We start from the raw sequence: 18,257 nt of genomic DNA on the forward strand, positions 1-18,257 counted from the left end.
TAACATGGTAGGTGTTTAATCAGTGGTGCTAGTCAGTGTAGGACATTTTTCCTGTTTCCAGCTCTATCATCCTCACAATTTCTCAATTACCTATGTCTAGTCTCTAAGGTACTTTAGTCTTTAGTTCTTTGGTCTAAGGTTCTTTGGTCTCTATTCAAGGTTCATGAAGATTCTAGAATCTAAAGCTAGAACATTGTTCGATTTCCTTAATTTGCAGAGAAGAAAAATGAGGCTTTCCCAAGGTGTCACAGGTCCAAGTACTCAAGGTCCTTTAATTCCACATCCAGGACTTTTTCCAAATCTTCATAGTCATCCCCTAAGCTCCAGGTGCCTCTGTTCCTTCAATGACTCTTTCTCCATTCTCCATCAATGCTCCCCATCATTAAGCATTTCCTCTAACCCAAATCAATTCTTTTCATTCATTTTTTTCATTTAACAAGGTTTATTAAGTATTTTTATGGCAGGCTCAGCCAATAAATAATAAAGAAGAAAAATTTTAAAGGTTCTGCCTTCAAGGAGTTTATGTCCCACAATTTTAAAGAGACAAATACAAAACATCTAATTTGAGAAGAGAGACAATTAGGCAAAGTCTCCCTGGAAGAGTTGGCATCTTAGTGAAGCCATGAAGAAAGATAGGATTCTAACTGGTAGAAGTAAGGAAAGAATTCTTCCTAACTGGGAGACAGCCTAGGAAAGATACTGGAAAGGAGGTATGGAATGGTCTATGCTGGGGTAGTGAGTATGTTAGTTTGACTGGACTTTAGAGCTCAAGAAGGGCAGAAATGTGCAATAAATATTGAAAGATAGATGAGAGCCAGACCAAGATGGGCTTCTGTGTCCAACTAAAGGGTTTTTATCCTAGAGGACAGAGGAGCTTCCTGAGGAAGGAGCCTTGTTTCAAGATTATTTTGGTAACTGTGTGGATAGATGGAGAAGGACAAAGTCTGGAAACCATTGTGATAATTCAAATAGAGGCCAGAACCAGGAAGAGCAGACTGATGGAGAAAGATTCTAGGTTCCATAACATTTCTTCCCCCAGTCAAAAACATATAGCCCCTGCAAACTGTACCAGATACCATGTGCACACAAGACACTTGCCTACTGAACGTGATAGGCAGCCTACTGGATCCCGGATAGACTCATTCATAAAGCACCGGGTGGGGTGAACTTCACATACTGTGTCATTAGCTTGGCATCTTGCCTGGGATGCACCTTGTACCAGGTAAGGAGAGTGGAAGAGTAAGCCATGGGGCTGACAGCCTTACTCATGACCCTCAGGCAGCAGGTATTAAATTGGCAGCATTTCTACTAAGAGTGGCACTTGACATCTATCATCTTGTTTAATCCTCTCAACCACCCTGGGAAGTACAAATACTTTTATTGTTTACATACATGCACCCCATTTAACAGATGTGAAAGCGAAGAAGTGAAGTGACTTGAGCAGGGTCATGTAATAGTAAGTAGTAACCACATCAGCTCCCTATCCATTGTGCCACCTAGATGCCTTCTCCATCCATTCAACTCAATAAGCATTTTTTAGGCACCTGTGGTATATACCAGGCACTATGCAAGGTGTTGGAAAAAACAAAGACAAAAACAAAACAGTCCCTGCCCTCAAGGAGTTTACATTCTCCTGGGAGGGGAGTTCAGGTCCAGCCTGATTTCTCCTGTTGGAGAATTCAGGTCCAGTCTGATTTCTCCTGTTGGAGAATTCAGGTCCAGTCTGATTTCTCCCAGATGGTCTCTGAGGTCCCTCCAGACTCCAGATTCCAGGGAGTCTCTGATTCCTGACTTTGGGCAAGGGATTTAACACATCAGAGCTGAGGCTTTCTCCACTTTCAAAGATCCTTGCCCTGCTCTCTTCACAGGCTTGTGAGAGGAAGAGGCTCAAAGCAAAAAACTACCCCAGAAATGCATGGAGCATTGCTCTCATCTTGAGCAACCAGCAAAGTGGTGTCAAATTTGAATGTGGGAGCCCTTATCTTGTTTCCTACAGGCCTGGGGTAGCCCATGTCCTGATAACATCCTTAGCCTTCCTTTTGTCTCTTCTGAATCCTAGCCTCTGGCCACTTCCCAGAGGGACCAGCTCTAGAGACATCTACCCTGATGCCACCTAGGACCTTTTATTGATTCAGATGTGATCCAGGTGTTCCAGTTCAGATGGGCAATGAGGGGCCTTGGGAGAGCCCCAGCTGTTTTCCAGAGCTCTTCTTTGGCCTCAAAGAACCCTGACTTTTTAATGAATTTATAAACTTTGCCTTTCCTTCTAGATTGGGAATAGTTAACATTTCTTACAAAATGCTTACATAGAGGATCCCATTTGATCCTCACAACAACCTTGGCAGGGAGGTCCTATAAGGCAGACATTGGTGAAGTGACTCGCCTGGGATCACACAGATAGTAAGTGTCTGAGTGCAGATTTGAACTTGGGTCTTCCATACTTCAACTGCCTTGGTGAATTGCTTCTGGAACCTTCACTTTTTTTCAGCTAAGATTTTTTTTGGCTTTTTGTTTTTGCAAGGCAATGAGGTTAAGTGACTTGCCCAAGGTCACACAGCTAGGTAATTAGTAAGTGTCTGAGGTCGAATTTGAACTCAGATCCTCCTGACTCCAGGCCCAGACCTCTATCCACTGCACTACTCAAATTCCCACTGGATGCCAATCAAGCAGGAGGAAAAGGGAGTCTGACAGTTACAAAGTCTGAAATCCAAGGTAAGTATGGGATATTTCATTTTCTTGGTCTTCCCCCTTAAGACTTTCAGTTTTATTGAAGTCTACATGGTGGTCATTATTACAATAACAAACACAATTTAGGCAATGATTTACATGGGCTACAAGTGGCATAGTGGGAGTAGAAAGGAAAGGAATTTTCTCATTCCAAATCAAAAGAAAGACTAAATTCTTAGAGCAGCAGATAGAATCAAATGAGTTCAAAGCAGACTGGCCTAAACTTGAGGCTTTGATGTTTAAACAATAAAAAAAAAATGAAATAGTTCTGAAGTCATTTGTTAATACAGCCAAAAATTCCACCCTTATAAGAAAAGGGGGCAAAAAAAATAGGGCCTCATTATTACAAAGGGGGAAATGTTGGTCTCCTGTGTCCAAGAGACAGGGTCTTCTTGCTATCTGGTTTTCCAGTATTGTATGATAGAAACCAATGGTTTCTTTTGGAGCTTCTGAAGATGTCTCTCATCAAAATCACCAGTCTCACTTTCTTCTTTGGAACCATCTGGGTCTAATGATCAGATATGAATCAAAATGTTTGGAAATAGCCCTGGATGTAAGACAATCAAGACTAAGTGACCTGCCCAAGGTCACATAGCTAGTAAATATCTGAGACTGGATTTGAACTTCTGGTCCTCCCTGGTCCACCTCCAGGATTCAACAAAAAGCTTCCAAGGACAGATGTCAACTTAACTATCCATCCTTTTTGCCAGTTCTTTCACTAACCAAGGATGTAGTTCATCTAGGTCTTGCAGGATGTATGTGCTGTGTGTGTGTGTGTGTGTGTGTGTGTGTGTGTGTGTGTGTGTGTAAAATACCATTTGAATAATCTACATGCTCTGGGGGAGGTATAAACATATAGCTCTGGAATCTTACTCATTTTGCTTAAAAAAATAACAATTTTTGATCACTTCCTGGGGGAGAGCAGGAGAAGGGGTTTTGAGACTGATCACATTGTTCTCTTTTGATGGGGGGGTACTAGGCTAGAATTATATCTATCTCCCCTAGTTCCACCTTAGTAGTCCTGGTATAGGGAATTATTATTTTTTTTTTTTTAGTTTTAAGCAACTTTCCTATTTACTATTCCTCAAAGGAGAAGGGGTACCCCAAATTTATATACAGGTTTGATTCCTTATCCAAAGCCAATCACACAAAAGACCATCACAAATAATGAATTGAGAGTAAACTAATTTATCCAAGCAGGTAGCAAACAAAAATCAGAAAAGTTATACAAATTAGATGATACCAGAAAAGGCAGAGAGCGAATAAACTCTCCCACTGGGAGTAAGACAGTTAAAAGATCAGCCAAGAGAGGAAAAACCTCAGTCTTACCCAAGAGTAAATTCTCCACAGTTTCTAGGGATGTGAGCTAGAAATCAGAGGTATGCTGAGAATATTTTTACAACTGTCCTGTCTGCCTGGAATTCTCTTCCTCCTCAGCTCCACTTCCCTGCTTTCTTCAAGCCTCAGCTAAGATCCCACTTTGTACAGGAAGAATTTCCTATTTTCCCTTAATTCTTGGCTCTTCCCACTGTTGATTATTTCCAATTTCTCCAGCGTCCATGCATGGCTATTTGCCTGTTGCCTCTCCCATTAGACTGGAAGCTCCTTGTGGGCAGGTATGATCTTTTGCCTTTCTTTGTATCCTTAGCACTTAGCACAGTCTGGCTTAATAAATGTTTAACTGCTTGATTTCCAAAATCTTTCCTTTTCTCCTTACAGTTTTCTCCTGGAAGAACCACAAGTGCCCTCTATCAAAGCAGGAATTAAAAAAGAATGGTTCTCTTCTTCAAAATTCTATCAAAGACTCTGCTTCTTATTAAAGCATTATTTGCTGTGGGTCCAGATAAATGTGAATTAGGGACCTTTTCCCACCCCTACCCCACCCCTTTCACATTATTTGAATTCATATTGCATATTTCCATTGGACTGCAATTAATTACTGCGTATTTTACATAATTTTAACTTTGAATAGCGTAAATTCAAATTCATGTAACCACTTCCAGGGAATTTTGTTAGTACTAAACTGGATCTAGCTTTAGTTCTTTAAGGTTTTATACATCTAGTCTCTTTATTTTTTTTAGATTTTTTTTTTTGCAAGGCAATGGTGTTAAGTGGCTTGCCCAAAGCCACACAGCTAGGTCATTATTAAGGTTTTCAGTTGAACTTGAACTCAGGTCCTCCTGACTCCAGGGCCAGTGCTCCATTCACTGCACCACCTAGCTGCCCCTATATATTTAGTTTCAAAAGAGATGCTTAACCATGTAATGAGGGGGGTATGATTATTTCCCCATTTTACAGATGAAGGAAATGGGGGGGGGAAGAGGTTAAAAGGTCTTTTGTCTTTCCCTCTCAAAGATGTTGGGAAGGTGATATCTTGGCTTGCAAGTAAATTGCATGGGCAAAGGGACCAACCTTTTCTCTCCTTCTAACTTGCAAGGTTATTGTGAGAATGAGAATAATATTTTAATGAGAATAATATTTTAAAGAAAGCATGTAGGGGCAGCTAGTGATGCAGTGGATCAGAGCACCAGCCCTAGAGTCAGGAGGATCTGAGTTCAAATCCAATTCAGACACTTAATAATTACTTAACTGTATGACCTTGGGCGAGTCACTTAATCCCATTGCCTTGCAAAAAAACAAATTAAACAAATTAAAAAAAGAATGTATCACATTACCTCACAAAGAGTAAGTGAACATATATAGATATATACATATATACATATATATATATATATATATAATATACATTTTTTCCCTTCCCTTCCCACCATCTGTGTCTCCTTTTAGGGTAATAGGAAATAAGATAATAAGATGGACAGACTTGATACTTGAGGGACAAGTAGGAGATGAAAGCTATAAATTTATACTTGCTAAAAAAGAGTATTCCAAATATTAGATCCATTCCAAAGAGGAAGGGGTGGCAAGGAAAAACTTCCTATACTGTTTCCAGAAATTTGATAGAAGCAGCCCTGTTTGTAGTGGCAAAGAATTGGAAATTAAGTGAATGTCCATCAATTGGGGAATGGCTTAACAAATTGTGGTCTATGTATGTCATGGAACACTATTGTTCTATTAGAAACCAAGAGGGACAGGAATTCAGGGAAGCCTGGAGGGATTTGTGTGAACTGATGCTGAGTGAGATGAGCAGAACCAGAAAAACACTGTATACCCTAACAGCAACATGGGAGTGATGATCAACCTTGATGGACTCGCTCATTCCATCCTTCTTCGAGGGAGAATACCATCTGGATCCAGAGAAGGAATTGTGGAATTTGAACAAAGACCAAAGACTATTACCTTTCATTTAAAAAAAACATTATTATTAAAAAAATCTTATTATGTAACTTTGCTATCTCTTATACTTTATTTTTCTTCCTTAAGGATATGATTTCTCTCTCATCACATTCAGCTTAGATCAATGTATACCATGGAAACAATGGAAAGACTAACAGGCTGCCTTCTGTGGGGAGTGGGGGGAGGGAAGCGAGATTAGAGGAAAAATTGCAAAATTCAAAATAAATTAATTAATTAAATCAAAAATCTGATAGGCAAAAATTCATGGCCAGGTCGAGTTTAAACTAAATGATCTCTGAATTTCTTTCACATTGATTTGATCTTTGATCTGAAGAATTGATGAAAGACAACTTCAGAAGCACCAAAAGAAACCATCAGGTTTCTATCACACAATACACAGAACTTTTACTGGAAAACCAGACAGCAAGAGGTCCCTGACTCTCATAACACAGGAAACCATCATTTTCCCCTTTTTAATACCGGACAAATGCTCTAAACCTCCACGATAGTAAATGAAAATATTTCCTTTGATTACACTCAGAATTACCGGAGGAAGTGGTCCTTGCCCAAGAGAGGAGGTTGTGGGCATCCTCCAGCATGACCTCCTTGTACAATGTCTTCTGAGGATGGTCCAAGAGATACTGTTCATAGACACGTACGTCCCTGAATGTCACCAACTCCTAAACTAGCAAAAGTCAAAGGACATAGAGCTAGAAAGACACTTCAGAATTAAATAGTCTGGGGAAAATAATTATTTCTCTCTTATATTAATAGTCAATTATTGAATTAGGTTTAAGGTTTTTCCTCTTTTCTATTTCCTTATTCAGAATCAGCCCCTAGAAGTTATTCAGAGGGCCTTTGATTATGCAGGGCTGATAATGAGAGACTCAGATCTGTTCTAAAGGTAAAGAAATTTAGTTTAACTGAATTGATAGATCCCAACCCAATTTTTAAAAACCTATTTTATTTTATTCAAACAGATCTGGGGAGAAAGTGGATTCTCCCTTTTGTCTAGATGACCCTGGGTGGGGTGATTGGTTTGTAAATAAATCTCAGAGTCAGGTTTCCCAATCCTTCATTAGAATAAGCCCACCTCTCATTATAATATTCATTCTTTCTATTAATTGTTCACCAATCAGAGTTGATTGCCACTCTTCCAAGGGCATACAAATATTGAGTGGGTTCTACGAAGGGTCTTTGGCATTCAAGAGTTTCACAGACTCCTTTTACTGATTATTTGATAGCACAATTAATAAAATGATTAATTACCTAGAAACTGTCTTGAACTTTTTATATGTCATAAGTCCAACCTTCATCAATTTGCAGAAAGATCCAAGAAGACAGAAGGGATTTGCCCAAAGGTTAATACGCTTTATGAGTATCAAAGTTAAGCAAATCACTTCACCCTGACTATCTCACATCCAGGGCCCCCTCCAGTCATCCTGATTCATATCTGGTCACTGGACTCAGAGGGCTCTGGAGGAGAAATGAGGCTGGTGATTTAGCCCAGCCCCCCCCCCCATCAAATCCAATTCACAAGCTTGTCTGGGCATCACCACCCTGATGCCATGATCTTATTCAAGAACAAAGAACAACAACAATTTTAAACCAGAGTCCTTAAGAGCTCAATCACATTTTGAGAAAAACATTTTAGATGATCAGGTGAAATAAAGCTGGGAAATAGGTTACCCTGGATTCTGACCCCAAACCGACAACTCTATTTCTGTACAGGATTAGCTAAAAAGTATGTGTTCTATGGGTGAGGTAAATGTATCTGTGGAGAGAAAAGAGAGAGGGTGATATGAAATTCCTTCCTTATCAGAACTGATTTAAGTGACATGTAAGAAAGTACAGGATATTCTAAGTGGCAAGTACAGGATATTCTAAGGGGGGGGAGGTTTATGTTGCCAATTAAAAGATGTCGTTTGCTTCCTGAATGTCTGAAATAAAGTCTTACCTGGATTAAAACATGAAGAGAATTCTAAAGAGATATTCATCAGACTCCGAATTATATTGAATGGAATGAGATGATTTCCAGTCAAGTGAAGAAAAATTACCTGAAAGCTTGAGAGTACCATTGTCAAAACATTTTATGCCTTCACTTTATGATTATATTCATTTGTCTATGGTGCATATTCCTTAATGATAATATTTAGTTACATAGAAATAAGTATAATGATGATAAAGAAAGGAAGGCTCCTTCATTGATTAAAAAAGCAATATTTATTCAACTTGGGTTTTGTTTAAATTAATTCATTTGGAAAAAATTGCCAATTTTTCTTTGAGAAATAAATGAACTAAACATACCCTCCTGAATTCTAGAAACTGGGGAGAAGAAGAGTCAAGAGGCCTCCTGTGGGACCATATACAAAAAAGGTTGACCAGATCTGGATAATGGGGCCAGGATTTGAATTCAGATCTTGCTCACTGACAGTCCAACAGTTAATCTACTGACTCTAAGCATGCTTTCTCTGTCACAGTCAATATGTCTCAGAGACTGGATTTGAACTGAGGTTTTCTTGATTCCAAGGTCAGCTATATTCATTACACACTCTATTACTCATAGTTTATTCTAGAAAAATTTTTAAATAGAGTTTGTTGTATATTTTTTACTCCCCAAATATGGGTTATAGGACCCTAAACTTCCATAAAATTGGTCATGGTATCAATTTCAGATTGAGTAAATTCTCCCAAATTCCCCTCTAACCAAATTGATTTCTGGAGTGGCAAAATCAACCAAAGGTTGGGTGAAACCATTTTTCAGCACAAGACAGCTTAGGAAGCAGCAGGAAAGATCTGTCTCACTGGGTGGTGATGGGCAAGCATGAGAGCTCAGTACTTAGGCAGCAAGAACAATTTCTGGAGCTCTCAGACCACAGAAGGTGGGAGGATCAGACAACTGATTGGAAGGAGATTGCAGAGGACCTTTTGCTGGTCTTGGGTTCAGATTCCTGTTACTTTGCTTATATGTAGTCCTATCAGGAGTGTTAGCACCTGTGACCACAGTCCAGGAAACCAAGGACCTCATCTCCCCTTAAAATATCCCACCTTGGAAGCCCTGGAAAACAACGACCCCCCCCCCCCAGATAATAGCTATGAAAACAGCAACAAGAAAGACCTGAAGCTTGGGACAGCGCCCCATTCACCCCAAGACAGAGACCAACTTTAACATAAAGTTAAAAGTCAAGAAAGGGGGGGTAGAATTTAGCAAACAAAAAAGAACCTGACCAAAACAAGTTCCTATGGAGACAGAGAAAATCAACACACAAACTCAGAAGAAGAAAAGAAAGTAAAAACATGCAAAACCTCAAAGAAAAATGTGGATTGAACATAGGCCCTCTAAAAAAGAATGCTAAAAGGATTCTAAAAATCAAAAAAGACAGATGGAGGAAAACACAATCATTTGATTTTCTGAATGTCTCATGGACTCATCCATTCCACTTGCCCAATTCTTATTTTTATGTAATTGCTTTCTTTAGTGAGAATTGCTTTTTTCATTGGATAATTCTGAGTTTTGCCATTTTCTTCTCTCTAGTGAATTTTCATACCCTTTTTACCATTTAACCAATTCTCTTTTTAAAATGTTATTTTCTTCATTTTTTTTGCGTGTGTGTCTCTTATACCAAGTTATTGATTCTTTTCATAAATTTCTTGTATCACTCTCATTCATCTAATTCATTTTTAATTCTTTCTTCAAACTTGTTTTATTGAATATAATTTTTAAAAGCTAGTAATGACATGTCTTTTGTATTAGTAGATTTCAAAATATATTATAAAGCAGTGCTTATCAAAAGTATCTGGTAGTAGGTTAAAAAATAGAGATGTTGAAATGGAACACTGCAGAATATAATCCTTTCAAACTTTAGGAATTATAGCCCAAAATATTAATCCTCTTATAACCAACCCAATGAATGAGTGAAATCTAACTTGAAAGAGTGAAGTTCCCAATCATGGGAGTGATAGTTGCAGCTCCAGGAATGAGAGGAGGGCCACCTGGTAGCTAGCCAGGTCCAGAGGCAGAATGGTTCTCTTCTGATACCAAATTCAATGGATATGTTTTTAACTTGATGAACATAGGCCAATACTTTTGTCCCTTTCCCTTCCATTTGCATTTAAAGTTCCTTTAGTTATATTTGTATGGCTCCAGGAAATTCTATTTTTGCCAACTTACATAAAATATACTTCATTCTTGGCCCAAATCCTAATATGCCTGTATTTTAAGTTGTGATCCAAAAATTAGGCAGCTTCTATATTACTCAATCAGTAAGCATCCATTACCTATGAGCCAGGCATAGTATGAGGTGTTGGGGACATGTATATAATAAATGAAACAATCCCTCTTCTCACAAAGTTTGCCTCCTAATAAGGAAGACATCGATCATATATGTTTATATATTCAAAATATAATAATAATAATAATAATAATGTTTGTTCTTCAATTTCAAATGAGACCATATGAATAAATACAAATAAACATAAAGTAGTTAAAGACAAGGCGTTTTGGGTACAGGCTTGAGGAATTAGGAAAGAGGGAACAGGAAAGGCTTCCTATTGAGGTGAGATTTTGTTGGGTTTTTTTCTTTTTTTTTAGGTGTTTTTTTTGGCAAGGCAATGGGGTTAAGTGACTTGCCCAAGGCCACACAGTTAGGTCATTATTAAGTGTCTAAGGTATCAATTAAACTCAGGGACTCCTGACTCCAGGGCTGGTGCTCTATCCACTGCATCACCTAGCTGACCCCTGTTCTTCATTTTCAAAGAGGACTGTGACATCAGGGAGGGGATGCCATTGGCAAGCACATGAATTGGATGTGCGTGAGGGGGGCTATGCTAAGTCACCAGTCTTACTCTCAGTGGCCAGATATGAACAAGACGACTGGATGCAATGGGAGACTCTGGCCTTTTTAAACTAAGGTCCTTCATAGGTCTCTGTTTGATTGCAGCAATGTTCATTCAGTGAATGCCATCACTAGAGAAGAGAAAGATTCTGTGAAGAGTTAAAGCAAACCAGCAAAGGCACAAAGCCTTGGGCCAGGTTATGAAGGGCTTTCAAAAGGAGGAGGAATATTTATTCATTTATGGATTTATTAAGCAGAAGGACAGAATGTACTTAAGATCTGGACTTTGTTCTTTTGGTTTTTTGGCATGCTAAAATGGACTGGTTGAAGTTTTGGATCTTGAGGTTGAGATATCTCTGGCAATATACTGAACCATGATTTTTACTGACCACGATGCAATAAAAATTATATTCAATGAAAGGGCTTTGAAGAAAGAATTAAAAGTGAATTAAAGACTTACTAACTTAGTCCTAAACAACTGGTAGATCAAAGAACAAAGATAAAAAACAATTTTATCCCCCAAAATGACCGCACGGAGACACTATGAAGACGGAGTTAAAGCTTCTTTAAGGAAACCTTTATATCACTAAACATTCTGTTCAGCAAGAGAGAAAAAAACCAAATCACGGAAGTGGGCATGCGATTAAAAACGAGAAAAGCAACAAATCAAAAACGCTCAAGGTGGAAATTCTCAAAATCAAAAGAAAAACAAAAACCCCATTGCCTTGATAACGGATAACTAAAACTAGAAACTCTAAAAAACTAATAAAAAATAATGAGTATGATTTGTCTTTAATGATTTTTTTAAACAAAAATGGAATTCTCAATAAATAAAGCGGAAAGAAAGAATACTGTCAAAACTAATTTTGCCCAATTCTCTATCAACAAAACTGATAATTTAGATGAAATTAATGCTTTCATAAAGACCCAGATTAACAGAAGAAATAGATTATTTAAGTAAATACCAAAAAAAAGAAAAATTGAACAAACTAAAAAGCTTCCAAGGAGGGGAACCACAACTCCAGGATTAGATGGATTTACAGGTCAAGTCTATCAAACACTTATTCCAATATTATATACAATGACCACAGAAATAGAAGTGACCCCCAAAATCTTTCTAACGTAGGTCATGATACCTAAACTAGGTTTCATAGGACCACCATATCCCCAAGAAATGGCCTAGACCCTTGCTCTTTTCATTTGTTCTTTTGAGTATCTGACCTTTGAGTTCAAAAGGGGATGATAGGAATCCCAGAGTTAAAATCTTGGCTGGGTTTTTCAACCAGCAGATCATGGAACCCCCAAGAAGCAAGGAACAATCTCTGGGAACCCAGTGGAAGGATTCATCTGGCAATCATGCACTTGGTGGGGTTAATGCTATGAAGGAACTGAACTAAGTTTTGAGCCTATTCCCCACAGACTGAGGTAGCAAAGGGAAGAGTGGGTCCCAAGGTTTTAGAGAATGTGTTTATATGCTACATCTTCAGAGTATCATTTTGTAAAATGCTTTTATTGTTTTATTATTGTTCACCTGTGTCGAAGATTTTGGAGAGGTTTGTCTTTTCCTTCTGCAGCTCATTTTACAGATGAGGAAGCTGAGGCAAACAGGGTGAAGTGACTTACCCAGGATCACACAACTCATAAGTGTCTGAGATCACATTTGAAATGGGGACTTCTTGACTCCAAGCCTGGTGAGTTCCTCACTGTACTACCCAGCTGCTCACTTTGCAAGGTACCCAATGTTAAATGGTTGAATGGGACTGAGAGGCTAGTTCCTGCCCTTAGAGGGAACAAGTCGGGGTTTGAGTTGAAGCCAGTAGAGATGTCTGAACCACCCAGACTGTCTTCTGAAAGCCTCAGGGGGTTACATAGGAGGCCTTGCCTTGAAAGAGTGGGATCAAAGTGAACTTACTACATGCGAACACTTGCCTCGGATAAAAAGACAGCCAGAGTTGACTCAGGGCTTTTTTTTTGAAGACTAACTCTTGTTGGCTACACAGCCAGGTGAAAAAGGGTCCTTGTAACCATAAAGTTGCCCAACCAGAACCAGTTCAAGAGTTCCTTCCCATGTTCCGGGATCTCTCCAAAGTTTCCCTTACAATTCTCATGGTTCTCTGATCTTCTGCCCACCATCCTTCTGAGCAAAATGACGGGGTTTACACATGCAATGGAACCCCATTATTTATAGACGAACTGTGAAGTATCCCCCAAAATGAGGTAGGGTCCTTACTTGCGTCTTGGCCTGTTGAAAATAAATGGGTTCCCCTTCCCAGAGTTCATCCTAATCAGGGATAAGCCTTACAAGTTTTGGCCTTAAGAAGAAGTAAAACAGAATTAGGTTAACCTGTACTGCACTTGTAGCTATTTCTCTAAACTACAGATTATGCAGGTGTGTATGGGGGAGGGTCTGGCTAAAGTAAAGAGCCAGCCTCCCCCCTCCCCCCCATGGGGCCCTACACTGAAATTTAAATAGCTTTGACTATCAGAAGGCAAGATCTAAACATCAAAGAGAGGTATGGGGGCTGGGTGGAGGAAGGCTTAAGATTCCAGTCAAAGGAGTGCCTTAGGGACAGCTAAGTGGTTCAGTAGATAAAACACTCACCCTAGAGTAGGGAGCTCCTGAGTTTGAAGCCTACTGGTGTGACCTTTGGTAAGTCACTTAACCCTGATTTCCTCACAAAAAGAAATTTCTTATCACTTGTTCTAAAGACCTTCAAAGAAATGGAGATAACTATATGGGTTTTTAACAGGATTAAGGAGGAGAACTTCTGGATGGCTAGATGGCCCAGTGGATAGAACACCTGAGTTCAAATTTAGCCTCAGACACTTAATTATGACCTAGCTGTGTGGCCTTGGGCAAGCCACTTAACCCCATTGCCTTGAAAAAAATTTAAAAAAAGAAAAAAAGGAGAACTTTTGCTCTGTTTATAATTGAGGGAGTTTTGCTAAGCACCCTTTACAATGACTCAATTGACCTGATTATCAGAAAGTTCTAGTATTTATGTGAAAAGATGACTTTCATTCACCAACTCTGCTCTGAAAGACCCAGAAAAATAATTATATATAGATATAGATATATAAATGCATATCTATATCTAAATATTTATAGGGCAGAATTCATTGCATACACATTTTTTTTTTATCTGTGGGGTCATCCCTTGAAAGGGGAGTGTCAGGAAGGCAAGCCAGGAGAATTGAGGAAGGATGAAAAAGAATGGGAAAAGCTGCTATAATGAGTGAATTGAACAGGGAGATAAAATAGTATTGCCTTGTTTCAAGAAAGGTCCAGGGGCGGCTAGGTGGCTTAGTGGATAAAGCACTGGCCCTGAAGTCAGGAGTACCTGGGTTCAAATCCGGCCACTTAATCCCGTTTGCCTTGCAAAAACCTAAAAAAAAAAAAAAAAAAAAAAGTCCAGACAAAATTACATAATATAAGTTTGTGGTAGGCTGAGGTATCACAGCTGTGATTTTCTCCAGTTTTATTTGGCAACACATGAATAGGAGAGATAGCACTGGATAGTGGGAGCAATCCAAGGCTGAATCTTGTAGGGAGGAAAGAGGCTTGAGAGAAGAGGATGCTGGGGACAGCCCTAGGATGCAGCCAGAGGTCATCCAGAAGCCTCCACCATAAAGTTCATTCAACAGACAGAGTGAAGTTGAAGTTAGAATTGGAGGTTATTTGGGAGATGGCCTCTGGAGTTCTAGAGAAGACCTTGGGTCAGAAGGTAGATTACAGAGGCCCAGGATGCCAGGCTGAAGAGAAAGCTCTGTAATTAAGATGGTGCCCTAAGAGCCAAGATGGGGGTCAGTCATTGGACTTCGAAGGGCCCTAGCAGATGCCAATCTGAATCAGTGAGAGGTTGCCTCATCAGAGGTCCAGTTAATAGAGTGCCAGTGCTGCAAATAGGAAGAGCTTAAGTTCAAACCCAGCTTCAGATACTTCATAGTTATATCTGGGCAAGGCACTTAACACCTGTCTGCCTCAGTCTCTTCAACTGTAAAATAGGGATCATAACTATACCTCCTTCCCAAGGTAACTCTACATAAATTCCTATTCTCTTCATTTCCTTACCCTTTATCACAAAGATCTTAAGAAGTAGATGCTATCATTATCTTCATTTTACAGATGGGAAAAGTGAGCCTGAGAGTTAAAGAACAGCTAGTAAGAATCTGAGAGGCAGGATTTGAACTCAGGTCTTCCTAACTCCAAATTAGGTACCTAACCAAACCTTCCAGTCGAATCTGTTCTTTTCCTTTGTGTGTCTCGCCTTGATACTTCCACACCTGCTTTTGTTTCTCATCAACAGTCCTGACCAATGCAGCACGGATTAGAAGGAAAGCTTAAAGCTAAGAAGCATTTTTATAACAAGTATTTCAATAAAGACCTCATTTCTCAAATATATAGAGAACTGGGGTGACTAGATGGTACAGTGGATAGAGCACCGGCCTTGGAGTCAGGAGGATCTGAGTTCAAATCTGACCCCAGACTCTTAATAATTACCTAGCTGTATGGCCTTGGGCAAGCCACTTAACCCCACTGCCTTGCAAAACAAACAAAAAAACCCCCCAAATATATAGAAAACTGAGGTAAATTTATAAAAATATGAGTCATTCCCTAATTGAGAAATGGTCAAAGGATATAAATAGGCAGTTTTAGGAAGAAGAAATCAAAGCTATTTGTTGTCACATAAAGAAATGCTCTGCCACTATTATTAGAGAAATGCAAATTAAAACAACTCTGGTTAGCTAATCTATCAGATTGGCTAATATGACAGAAAAGGAAGATGATGAATGCTGGAGGGAATGTGGGAAGATTGGGACATGAATGCACTGTTAGTGAAATTGGGAACTGCTCCTATCATTATGGAGAACAAACAAAGAGCTTTAAAAATGTCCTATGTTTTATGTCCTACGATTTAGCAATATCACTATAAAAATCTGTATCCCCAAGAAATCAAAGAAAAGGGAAAAGGACCCACATGTCCAAAAATATTCATAGCAGCTCTTTTTGTGGTGGCAAAGAATTGGAAATTGAGGGGATGCCCATCAATAGGGAAATAAGCTGTGGTATATTATTGTGATTGAATACTATTGCACTATAAGAAATGATGAATGGGATGATTTCAGGAAAAACCTAGAAAGATTTGTAGGAACTGAGGCAAAAGTAAAGTGAGCAGAACCAGGAGAACAGGACAAAGTAACAACTATATTGGACCATGTGAATGACTAGGTGATGGGGACTTAGCACAGCCCCTCCCCCATCCAATTCACAGGCTTGTCATGGCATCACCTCCTGATGTCATGGTGTCCTTCGAAAATGCAGTATAACCATTACCAGTTCTTAGCAATATGGTGATCCAAGACAATCCCAAAATTGCTATGAAAATGCTATCCACCTCCAAGAAAGAGCTGATGGCATATAAATACAGTTCCAAGAAGGTTCTTTTTTGATTTTTTTTTGTCTTAGATGTTTTTCCCCCCTTGGTCTTTTTCTTCTTTCACAATATGACTAAAAGAAATGTTTTATATGCTAAACACAAATGTACATGTACTGTAGCAGACATTCACCAATGAGGGAAGGGGCATGCATGGGAAGGGAGGATGGAATAAAATTATACAACTTATAAATATGCATGCGGATGAATGTTGAAAAACTTTCAAAAGATATAATTGGAAAGTAAAATAAAATATCAAAAAGAAGAAAAGAAATATGTTTTACACGATGGCACATATAAAACCTATATCAAATTTGTTTATCATCTGGAAGGGGGAATGAAGAAGGAAGGGAGAAAATTTGGAAAAGTTTTAAATGAATGTTCAAAATTGTTTTTTATATGTAACTGGGAAAAAATAAAACACTACTAAAAAAGGCAGCAATTTTATCCACCAGGAGGAGTCAGACGCCCTAAACTTGCCCTTCTTCAGGTGAGGAGTTCATTCAGAAATGGAGCTGCTATCTCCTGGCCCAGCCTCTCGCCCCCCTCCCCCCCAGCTAAGCACATTGTCTGATCCTGGTCCAGTCTTTTAGATGACAAGATCAATGAAGGGAGGTGGGAGAGGAGGGAAAGAAGGGTGAGAGAGAAATGCTCGCTTCCTTCCCCTCCCCCACAGCACTTCTCTTTCTGGTGTTTGGTTTCCAATACTGAACTTCTATTCTTCGCCAAGCATTGGCTTTTGTAGAATGACAGAGAAGTCTTTTTAGAGGCTAGGCAGACCCGGGGTGCATTGAGCTTCTCCACGGCTGTGGCTCAACCTGTCTAGATAGCTAAAAAGCAGGATGGTGTGGGCTTCTGGCTAGCCAGGGATCAAAGGACCAAAGAAAGGGGCCAGGGGGGGATTCCTAGCTGGGCCCCTCTGAATGACGTAGGCCTCTGGCCATCCAAACTGCCCGCCCTACTGTCAAAGGAAACAAAACCAGGCCTTTTAGAGGCCTGTGAGGGAAGGCAAAGCCTAATGGCGCCTGCCCTCCACCAATTCAGCAGCTTACTCCAGAGGCACGTCAGCAAAGTCTGAGCTTGGGAATTGATCTGGTTTTTAAAAACCATCTTTAATCAATTCCTACGCCTACTCTACCCTACTGTCTTTCCCTACTCTTTTCTCCATTACTGATAATGCAGGAGCAGAGGGTAAATTTTTTTTTTAAATGGAAAGATTGTCAGAAACCATAAATATGAAAATCCTTGGCCTTTTCCATTTGGCCAGTAATTAGATTTTGCTTCCCTTGGATGAAAAAAGGAGGAAAGGTTTTCCTTTCATTTCTCTTTGGCCTGATGCTAATTTTCCTGCTTTAAGTTTTAGTTGAATTGCAAATTTTTTTTCTTCCTGCTCTTTAAAAGGAAGCCTTTCCCCAGTCAGTGGGCCCAGCTGGGGGGCTAGGGCCAGCTTCTGGTCCCCCAGGGTTGGATCCATCAAAGATGATTAGGTTAATGGAAGGAACACTGAATCTGGAGTCAAAGGGCAAGGATTGGAAAACTGACTGCAATATTAGTGTGAGCCTGGCCAATTTACCTAATTTCCTCATCTGTAAAATGGGCATAATAATAATGAAGAGTGGATATTAATGGAATCAACGAATCCATCACTTAATAATCCCACACTACTTAAAATATCAAATAAGAATACTATTATTAAATCAAACAAGCAAACTAAGACTTACTGGAAGTGAACTAAGTCCTGGTTCAGTTCAGAATTCCTTAGACGTCATTAGCTGCAATGGAGTGAAGCACATTGCCAGGAAGCACACTGGATTGTATGAGGATCCATATACAAAGACCTCTAAGCAATTTGGGAGGTCATTCCAGGCAAACCCTTGAGAAGAGGGTGAAGCTGCTGGGGATGAGGTGAAAAGGGAAGGCACCAGAGGAGGACCAGTGAACGTTGGAGGGCTGAAGGATTTGGGTT

This window comes from Macrotis lagotis, chromosome X (assembly GCF_037893015.1).
Source record: "Macrotis lagotis isolate mMagLag1 chromosome X, bilby.v1.9.chrom.fasta, whole genome shotgun sequence".
Classification (NCBI taxonomy): domain Eukaryota; kingdom Metazoa; phylum Chordata; class Mammalia; order Peramelemorphia; family Peramelidae; genus Macrotis; species Macrotis lagotis.